This window comes from Sinohyriopsis cumingii, chromosome 15 (genome assembly GCF_028554795.1).
Source record: "Sinohyriopsis cumingii isolate HCF-2022 chromosome 15, ASM2855479v2, whole genome shotgun sequence".
NCBI lineage: Eukaryota > Metazoa > Mollusca > Bivalvia > Unionida > Unionidae > Sinohyriopsis > Sinohyriopsis cumingii.
Window position 1 is genome coordinate 83,925,523 of NC_142975.1, and position 10,671 is coordinate 83,936,193.

The window sequence follows — 10,671 nt, forward strand, 5'->3', positions numbered from 1 at the left end:
TTTACCTCGAACAAATAGTGCTCCTGTGGAGGATAAGTTATCGGAAGATATTTATATTATATTCCATTTCATTGAAGGAGAAAATAATTACAGTGACATGAAAGCATGTATATCTAAATGGGCATTGAAACATAATTATGAAACAAGATCATCACAGCGTTTAAACTACATTCGAAGTGATTGTATATCACAAAGTCCGAAAGCTCCGGTCAATGATAACGCCTTACAAAGAACTCATGAAGATGCTGATAGAATGAGCACAATATTTGCGCAGATAGCGATAATGAATGATAAGTTTGAAGAAAAATTCTCCAGATTGGAAAACCAGTTAGGTGGTATTATCACACAGACAGAAAATGAGATCCTAAACTTAAAGTCAGACTTAATGGAAACTACGAAGAAACTCGAAGAGACAAACTCTCATATAGAACAACTGAAATTAAAGGAAGAAAAACTAATCAATGATAACAGAGGAATGTATTTCCAGATGTCATCAATGGCAACCCGGGAAAATGAGATTAAAGAATTATCTTCTCATGTACATCAACATCTAGATGTGATCATGAAAAAGATTAACTGTATTGAGGGAAAGTTAGACACAATTTGTACAAGACACAAACTTTTATACAATCAAACAAAGGAAGTGGTAGAAACGTAGACTTGCAAATGAAAGAAAATCATGGAAATCATGAACTCTCAGCATACAAGGAGAGTAGACATGTTATCTCTCCATCTATTGACCAAGAAAATGTAGTACATGGACAAAAAGAAATACACAAAGAGCCTACTAGAGCTCTTCCAGCAAATTTGCCTGGAAATGGTCCCGCTATGTTTACATTGAAAGATTTCCCGCCACTTTCACGGAATGATCGGACTAACATAACCGAAAATGTGAGTCATAATCAGCGCACAGAAGTAACATCTAACAATGCAAGTACATCAACCCACAATCAGCAAAAGAAATTAAGATATGAAGATAGAGCTAACATAAATATAAATGAAAACATAAATAAAGATCAAAGGCACAACAAATCACCAAATGATCAAAGAATACTTCCGAATGATGAGGAGAGACAAAATAAGAAAGATACATCGTATAGACATATTGAGACAATTATTACCAGGCCAAATCAAAGGAATATAGAATCAGATGTGTTTGAACCAGTTGTAAGAAACAAAATAAGACGCATTCTGCTATCAAATGTCAAATCGAGAAAAATATAGATGTAGTAAGGACAGCTATCGCAACTCAGTGCAATGAGGAGGGTGTGACAGTAACATTCGTCCGCCTCATAAAGGAACGACCCCATTGGGATGGATCAAATATATATACATTTCGACTAAATGTACTGGATAAAGAGTTTGAACTAATGATGAATAATGAATCATTTTGGAGTTCTGGAATAAAATGTAGGGAATGGATAACAAACAGAAAATGGAGAGAAGGCTACTCACTTGATGAAACGCATGAGAATTACAAAATATATTCCTAATGAGCATAGCCATATGACTAGTAATTGCTTCTTAATTATAATTATGCTCATTCTTTCAACATGGAATGTACGTGGTATAATGTCTAGCACGCAGAAACTAATTGAATTGTTACCAGACACAGATATATTTGTTATCACTGAACATTGGCTTTAGATAAATTACATGATGATTTCAAAGTAGTTGCGCTACCTACTGAAGAGATATAACAATGCTATAGAGGTAGTGGCGGGGTTGCCGTATTTTATAGATCATCACTATGCAAAGTAAGCACCTTACAAAATGAGTTCCCAAATATTATGGCGGTGAAAATCTTAGTGAGAGACTTGGAACCTATAATTTTGATTGCAACCCTCAACAACTAGAACTGATGATGCATATGACAAATTTTGTGAAAATGTTTTTGATGTGTATGATAGGTATTCTGCTGAAAATATATGCATAATTATAGGCGACATGAATGCATATCTTGTGTGTAAAAATCCATCAAGAAGAGATCTTGCTCTCAAAAAAAGAATAGAACAGAGAAACATAGTTGCTACGCTGGTGATAAAACCACATGAACATTACATCACGTACAAATCAAAAGACATGTCACGAACGTCCACACTTGATTATATATTAATACCTGAAATAATTAGAGGTGCTGTAAAAAGACAGGTAGTAAATGACAAAATTGATTTCTCAATATCGGATCACCTACCTATTACAGCGGCACTTGCAAAAGATATATTCAAGGAAAATAAAAAGACGTGTATCTCCAAGAATGAAATGGAACTTGGCAAATCCATTAGAAATGAGCATGTATAAATCTGATGTTAGTGCATTCTTTAATTTCACCTATGAGTGCAAAAAGGTAGAATATATAGAGAAGTATAATGAATTGATAACTAAGAGTGTAATAACTGCATCAGACCGATATATTCCAAAGTCCGAATTCAAATCGCACTTGAAACCATATTGGAAGAAAAGTGGGCTTGAAAAATTACATCAGAATATGAGAAAAGCGCGCGGAGAATGGATCAAAGCAGGAAAAAATAGAAGCACAAAGTGTAACATCAAAAGAAGATACAAGGACGTGAAAAGAAAGTTTAGAAAGAAACATAGGCTAGAGAAAAAGGTATATAAAGAGTGCATATTTGAAGAGATAGAAAAGAGCGCAGAAATGGGAATAGACGAATTCTATGCAGTCATACGGGAAAATAGAAAAGATAAATCGGACATTGGTAATATTGCATTTCAAGGAGTAGAATCTAATACTTTGGATGAATGTGGCAATCTATGGAAACTATATTTTTCTGAATTAAGTGGTACAACAGATGAGGAACATAATGATTGTGTCAAAATGAAGAATATGTACGAAGAAAGCAAACTAGAGACTGATAACATAAAATGTAATAATATTACAGAGGAAGAAGTGTTGCAGCATATAAAGTCTCTAAAAACAGAAAAATCACCAGGCATTGATTGCGTATCGAATGAGCACTTAAAGTATGGTGGAAAATATTTAATCAGACATTTAACTGCCCTTTTTAATTACATGATCCAGTATGAGTATTTGCCTAATGTATATAGATGTGGGATGATTATACCGATATACAAACCAAATGGTAAAGATAAAAAGGATCCGGTGAATTATCGTGGTATAACATTGACATCTTGTCTGGGAAAATTGTTTGAAAAAATATTGATGACCAGAATTCAAAAGTATTTAGACAAAATAAGCTTTCCACATCCTTATCAATTTGGATTTCGTAAGGAGGCTGGAGCTATCTCCGCTTCATTTACTCTTCAAGAATGTTTGATGTACTTTAAAAATCGTAACTCTAATGTATATGCTGTTTTTCTGGATAACGAAAAGGTATTCGATAGACTGTGGCATTGCGGACTACTAAAAAAACTAAAAATATTAGGAAATAATGCAAAAATATGGAGAATAATCGCCCATTCCTAAACACAGTCAAGTGCCTGTGAAGCGTGTAGAGGATGTATATCGAACACATTTCCATTACGGAGAAGCGTTGGTCAAGGGCGTGTAATGTCGGCTTTTTTATTTCTCGTGTACATAAATGACCTATTGAATGAACTAGCAATGACTAATTGCGGGATAACAGTGAATCAGATGAACATACCTGGCATGCTTTTGGCAGACGACACTACTTTACTAAGCTCTACGCTGAATGGATTGCAAATACTCGTGAATACAGCTTATCAGTATGCACAGAAGTCGAAATTGAAATATAACTCTAACAAGAGTAATTGGATAATATTTAGTAAAAAAAAAAATGAAGTGTACTCATCAAATGGAATTACTCTGAGATCACAGAATATTCCTAGAGCAAAAAAAGTGAAATATGCAGGAGTTACCTTTTCACAATCAATGAAAACTAATGATCGTATAGTCTATTCCTACGATAAAGCTAAACGTGTAACAAACTCACTATACTCAATTGGATTAAATGCAAATAGGATGAATCCTGTAGTTTCTGTGAAAGTCTGGGAAAGAGTTACATTGCCGTCTGCTTTGTATGGCTCAGAACTCTGGTTTAATATGTCATATCAGGGCATTGAATCAATGGAGAAAATACAACGATATTTCGCCCGGAGAGTACAAGGTTTCCCTCAAAGATCGCCTATTGGATCTACGACATCATGCTTGGGGATGATATCAATGGAAGCCCGCATAGATAAGCAAAAACTCGTATTTCTTGGTCGCATGTGTAGAACATCAGCAAAAATAATTGCTAAAAAGTTTTTCCTCTGGGTTGTTGGAAATTTGATTTTTGACCCCCAACATAGCTATACCTCTTTTCTATATAATATAAATACTGTACTCAAAAAGTATGATTTAGAAGACTATCTCAACGACTTTATTTTCACTGGAAAATTTCCAAACAAAATAACATGGAAAAACTTAATTGGGACAAGAATACAGATATTTGAGGAGAGAAAACATGAAATGAGTATCAGAAATCCATCAGAGGGATTCGGTAGATTTTTAAAAATTAATCCAGTACTAAAAATGCATCATCTATGGAAAATAGCTTACACTGACTCAAGCAGAAAAATGGAATATGGGACATTAATTCGTATTGGAGTAATGCAAGCAAGACCTGGACTGTGTCCCCTATGTGGCAAATTGAGTCATGACCGTATTTTGCACATTTCGATGAATTGTGCCTTAACCTCAGACGACAGAAACCACTTGATGGAAAGTCTATTTTCGTATATGCCTCCAGTGATTTACCGTGATTTCTGTGATCAGATCGATGATGTTATCCTGATTATACTACTTGGTGATTTAAATGATATATCAGAACGTTTAGAATTTGAGGCATGGATAAATATGATCAGACTATCTACCAAGTATTTCATTAAGATAAAAGATATTATATATTCGATTCAATAGAGAACTCACTCAGAATATAAGGAACGAAATACTTGTACTGGATTGCAAAGCGATTAGGAAACTAACTATTTTTGTTGTGAGGGTACATTTTCAAATGTTTTATCGTATATATATCTCTATCTAGTTTAGTAATGATTTTAATTTATTTATTCGTTTGCTATTGGAAATAATTCAATAAGTAACGAATCCACTATTTTTGTGATTCTATGTATTTAAATGCATTTCTTTTTTGTCTTAAAATCTTCAGAAAATGGAGGAATAAAAAAGAATATCATCATCTCTCTCTCTCTCTCTTGTACAAAGGCATCAATTTATCCTTACAGTTTAATGTATGAAAATTACATTTTAGCGTTGTTAACGTACCATTTAAATGAACCACTTTATAAATTATAATTTTAACTTTGCATTGACCCATTGGTATATTAATAATTTTCCTTCAAAATAGATGTGATCATACTGTTTTATATTCAACTATATTGAAGCCACGTTTTGATAAATTATTTGTATTCTTCCACTGAATGTAAAATTGTAAGAAATGCCGCATTTATATGAAAGAAAGAGATTGGCATTTAACAGGCATAAGGTAGTAATATCCCTGATATAAAAGCTAAAGTCGGTACCATTATGAGAAAGGCTAACACAACTGCTGAAAAAGGTGCGAAAATTGCCAGGACCTTTACGCTTGTACCACCATAGCAAATGGTTTAAAAATAGGTTTAACGAGAGGCGGTGGAACAGATGAAAGAGTGACGGTGATAGGAATACAAGTGATAAAAGTAGCCCCGAGTTTCTCGTTGGAAACGTTAAAAACATTATAAATCAACTTGCCAACCATTTGCATGAGTTAGCCAAAGAAACGACCGGCCGCATTGGCTGGTATAACTGACATTGTAATATGCTGTTTTAACTTTGCTCGGAAGCATTCTATGCTTAATTGACCGGTGACAATTTTGCTAATTTACGGATTAATTCTCTTGTTCTTTACAATTTAACTACAAGTGTTATATTTTGGTGACAATAGCAAAAACAAAACTAAACAAAAGAAAGAAACTACAAGAACAAAAGATAACTTTTTACACCAGATCGTCCAACTAATGCTTGGTAATTTCTTTCGTCAAAGAAGCGAAGAAGAGTAATGACAGTAGGTTTGTGAACTATGTATTTAAACTTATGAGATGTGTCGTGATGGTTATAAGACTGTTTCATGACTACATAATTCATATCGCCGTTCTTCTGTCTTTGCCCTGCTTCTCTTCTGTCATTGGACGATTTGGTACAGACACCTATCATATGATAGTAAGTTATTCACACTTTCCTGTTTGTGCTAGATTGGGCCGAGAAAGAGAGATGGAGCGAAGGTAGGTAGATATGTAAAATGTTGAATAGAAAAGAAAGAAGAGTAGAACAGATGTTGATATACAGTTAGTCAAGTACTATCTGGTTTCTTTTCATGGAAATATTGTCTTTAAAAGTGTATAACACAAAATGGCTATTTTCATTTATTCACATGTAAAGCTACACTTAGACATGACAAAATGGATAACTAAATTGTAACAAATAGATGCAGATATATTTGCTGAGTTTTTTAATGTGCCGCAGATGTATCCAAAGAAAGAGGAGAGAGAAAGAGCTACTGCTTTCCAGTTCTTTTCTCAAAATGAATAAGGAGTTCTCATAGCTCTTACAACAATACCGTTTGTAAACGAGACTGATTTGAGACCTTAACGTGTGATTTATAGTGATTGCAAACTATCTTAATGGCTTTAGCATTTTCATACCTATACTCTAGGTGATCGTAGGGATGCAACAGAACAGGGAAAGGGTAAATAAATGAGGAGACATCGAACGCAAAAGAGGAAAAAAGATAAAATGTAAATATATGTGTGCAGAAATTTACTTTTAATTAAAACTTTCAAAATTGTTGGCAATAAGTCTTGACATTAGGAGTGAGATGAAAACTTCATTCCATACTTCATTGCTTTATTTAAAACATAGCCTAAAATGTTATTCAAATAAATTGCTTATTGGCATAAAGTATACTTAGCAGAAATTTATTTGGTTTAAACATTTCCCTAAACAAGGGCATAATATATAATAAAGAAAGACATTGTCCAATTATTGTTGACAACCTAACAGCAAGAAGAACAATAGTATTATCATTCAGCCTCACTAGAAACAGTGAAAAGTATCGGATGAAACAATAACTATATCAGTTGGGGTGCTAACAGCCGAACTTCTCTGTAAGGACCAGGAAAAATTGGTGAAAGACCAGGTCTACTTATTGGCAGGAGGACCAGCAGGACCTAAAGGACCAGGAAGACCAGGAACACCAGGCAAACCAGTAGGACCAGGACGACCCTTTAGACCAGGACTTCCAGGAAGCCCAGGCACTCCATCACGTCCACGAAGACCCTTCTGACCTGGAGGACCTAGAATGCAATTTAAAAAATTCACTTTTAACACTCCTCTGGATCAACGTACTTACATAAAACACAAGACTTGAAAAAGCATTCAAAATCGTTTCTAAAATAGCATAGCAGTTCTCGGTATTTAAAATTACTCGTCAAAGTTGCGTTGTTATTTTGAATAACATCATCGACATTATAAATAAGTTTGATCCCAAAACCTAATAGATTTCTATGTACGATGGAGTTCGGGACTGAAACTGAAATATATATATAGAAATCTAATACTTATACATGAGGTGTAGATAAGTTAGAAAGACAAAAAAACTGGTAGCCACAGGAATAAATAATTCATGTAGCATAGACTAGATTTTAGGAATAAAATAAACGAAAGTATATAATAAGATAGGAGACGAAATACACTGCTCTGAGTGCGCATTGTTATTAAATGCGCCCACCGCCCATTATATCTTCCTGTTTTGGATAACGTGGGTACGTAAGAAAGCTTGCCAGCAGCTTCTCGTGGGTCGGTGATTACTCCCGGGATTTTCCAGGGTTCTTCCTCCACTAGTTATACTGGCCGCCATGTATAGCCTATCCTGTGCTGAAAAATGGTGTTAAACCCTACAGCAATAACAACATCAATCTCTTTTTGGGGTCGTTTTCTTACTTTACGATAACTTAATCTTTAACGTTTATCTCTATAGTTTCTGTCAGTTGGTATCGCATGCAAATGAGGTAACATTTCGTTCAAGGTCAGGACATTTTATCTCATGAATTAATACAACATGTAAATGTTAAAGAGCGGGCTTAGATTTATAGACAGAGAGATAGATCAGGCGTACTGTTAGAAGAAAAAGAACACAGTGCAAAAATTACCTCGTTGTGCCAGAATTAAATCGAGCATGGACACAAGGAGAAGAAGAACGACAATTGTTTTCATTTTTCTTCTGTGTTTGTCTGAAACAATTGAGACTTTCATGATTATTTTTAAATCATTTAATATCTATAATTTTAATGATCCATCTGTAGCGACGCTCACTGGTAGTAAGCGAGAAAATGAAGATTTAACGTTGCATATTTGTGCTCCTCCCACGCAATCAATGAATTTGCAAGATTTTGTTTAGAAGGGAAACCTCCGTTTATCTAAAGAGATTGCGAAACATTAAACAACAGGAAGATAAACAAACAAATACACAAAAAGAGGTGCAGTTGCATATGGCACAAGGACTTATTCACCAGACCTTTACGCATGCGTGAAGAACAACGTTATGTCGGGCCGTGGAAAGACAAGGATTCGACCGTTGATTTTGACTATATCAAAATTATGCAAAATAATATTAATTAGCAGTGACCAAGATATATGGTATGCTTTTGTCCAAAGCTGCTATGTTTAACTGAGAGAGAATGCAGCTTTGGAAAAGAAAGTAGATGTAATTGTCCAAACGTTTTATATAACAGATTGGATGGTTGAGACAGGGATAGATTTGCACATTCATGTTCAGTTCACCTAGAGTTTGTTGAATTGGCTGAAATTATTAATGTATTTCTCCGTAATATTCCAATAAAAATAAACTTCGCTCAACAATGTTTTGGGGAGACTCACGATATTTCTTAAACATTAACATACTCTATGTAAAACCGTTAAAAATGTGTGTCACAACAGTGAAATAGTACTTTCAAGATATACCAGTGTGTAAGAAGATGTAACTGCATGACGTGAAAGAGAGAGGACAGTCCTAATGTAGTGCCGTTTGTAGACTTACCTCGAGTTGCTTTCAATTATGAATAGTTCACAGTTTGTGCCTTCGCTTAGACAAACTAGCCTGCCAGTGGGATTTTATATCGTGACAATATGGACAGCTGTGCTTAGCTACTGAACTTTTGACACCGATGATGAACAAAATATGTCAGTAAAATTCATTATTTACTGGATAAGTCCACTGCCCAGTCAGAAAGAGATGTATGGCATTGTACCATATGGTAATGCAGACAGCGGCTGATGCACAGATGGTCATAGAAACTGACGTGAAAATCGCTATTGTCTCTGGAAATATTTAAAATATCCACTACAAATGTAATATTAATAAACACCACAGGTGGAATACTATTATCCTTACCACAACCTCTACCACATGCCAAATACTAATATTACTCCTGCAACTAACGCCACTAATGCGTAGACTACTAAAAATACTACTATTACTCACAGGTTTTCTGTAATGATACGTGATTGACTCTTACGTAAATATGAAAGTTTTCAACTTGAGTATTAGGTCTGAGAAAGAATTGCATATTTTGAGTCACCGCTGTGAGTGAAGATGAGTATTGCCTCAATATCTTCTAAAATGTGTTATCAGGCAGTGCTCGCATTACGGCCTGAAATATCCTTAAAATAAAATGTGGACGTATGCCTGTTTTAGTGTCGGATTTCACGAGTAAATGACGCTATGATGTGTTGTCATATTCATTCTTGTTCCGGGCCGCACCCGCAACAAATGACTGTATTACCCACAGTGTCTGTGTTAACCAAAATATTCAGCTGTAGTCACACAAAAGAAATACATTTTTCTAGCAGAGGAATAAAACTTGTCCGCATACCCTAATATATCTGAATCATTCAGACGATATACATGGCGATACATGCAAAGAGGAAATTTAGTTCGACTGGTCCAAGGCAACCTGCTTGTTTTCTTATTTGTGTGTAAATGAAAATACGGTTCAGATTCTGATTAATTTTCCTATTACTATCTGCGAAATATCGGATACATGCTTTAGCAATTGCCTCAGATGTTGAGGAATCTTCATACTCAGCAATAAGTGTTTATGTCAATTGTTTATGTTCCTTATAATGTGGCCAGTAACACCTCAGTAGGTTTGTATCAATTCGCACTTTAAAAATGGTGTCACTACATATTGTCTTTATGCATGACATATGGACCTTTTAATTAAATAACAAATTAGAAACCTTTGCTTGATTTTGACGAAATCGTATATTTGAGGTTTCTAAAGAAACAATGTTGCACATTAAAAGGAATAAACTAAAAATCAAATGAACATAAAAGCTATACAAAACAATCTCTCGGATCTGGGAGATGACTAGATAACCGATAATGTTCAATAAATTAATTTTTTCGCAAATGTGTATGTAATCGGATTAGTCTCTGAAATAAAATTGATAAGAATGGTTCAGAGTAATGTATAAGATTCTGGATATTGCATTTTACTCAAGTCATTATTCATTCAACATAAATAAGAGTTTATTCAATAAAACAAATCTGAAAACGAAATTTCAAATCTGCAGGTGCTTTAGTTATTGCACGTTGACATACTCGCATCAAATAAGAAATTGGAGCTGTTAGAGGA

At 34.6% G+C, this 10,671-nt stretch overlaps 1 long non-coding RNA gene across 1 annotated transcript; it reads right to left on the reverse strand.

Moving 5' to 3' along the window:
* Positions 1-6,512: 6,512 nt before the first annotated feature.
* On the reverse strand, positions 6,513-9,177 carry LOC149782222 (uncharacterized). Its single transcript, XR_016414570.1, has 3 exons — positions 9,072-9,177; positions 8,185-8,265; positions 6,513-7,329 (listed from the first exon to the last, which is right to left on the reverse strand). It is a non-coding gene; the product is annotated as an uncharacterized LOC149782222 (long non-coding RNA).
* Between the last annotated feature and the right edge of the window lie 1,494 nt (positions 9,178-10,671).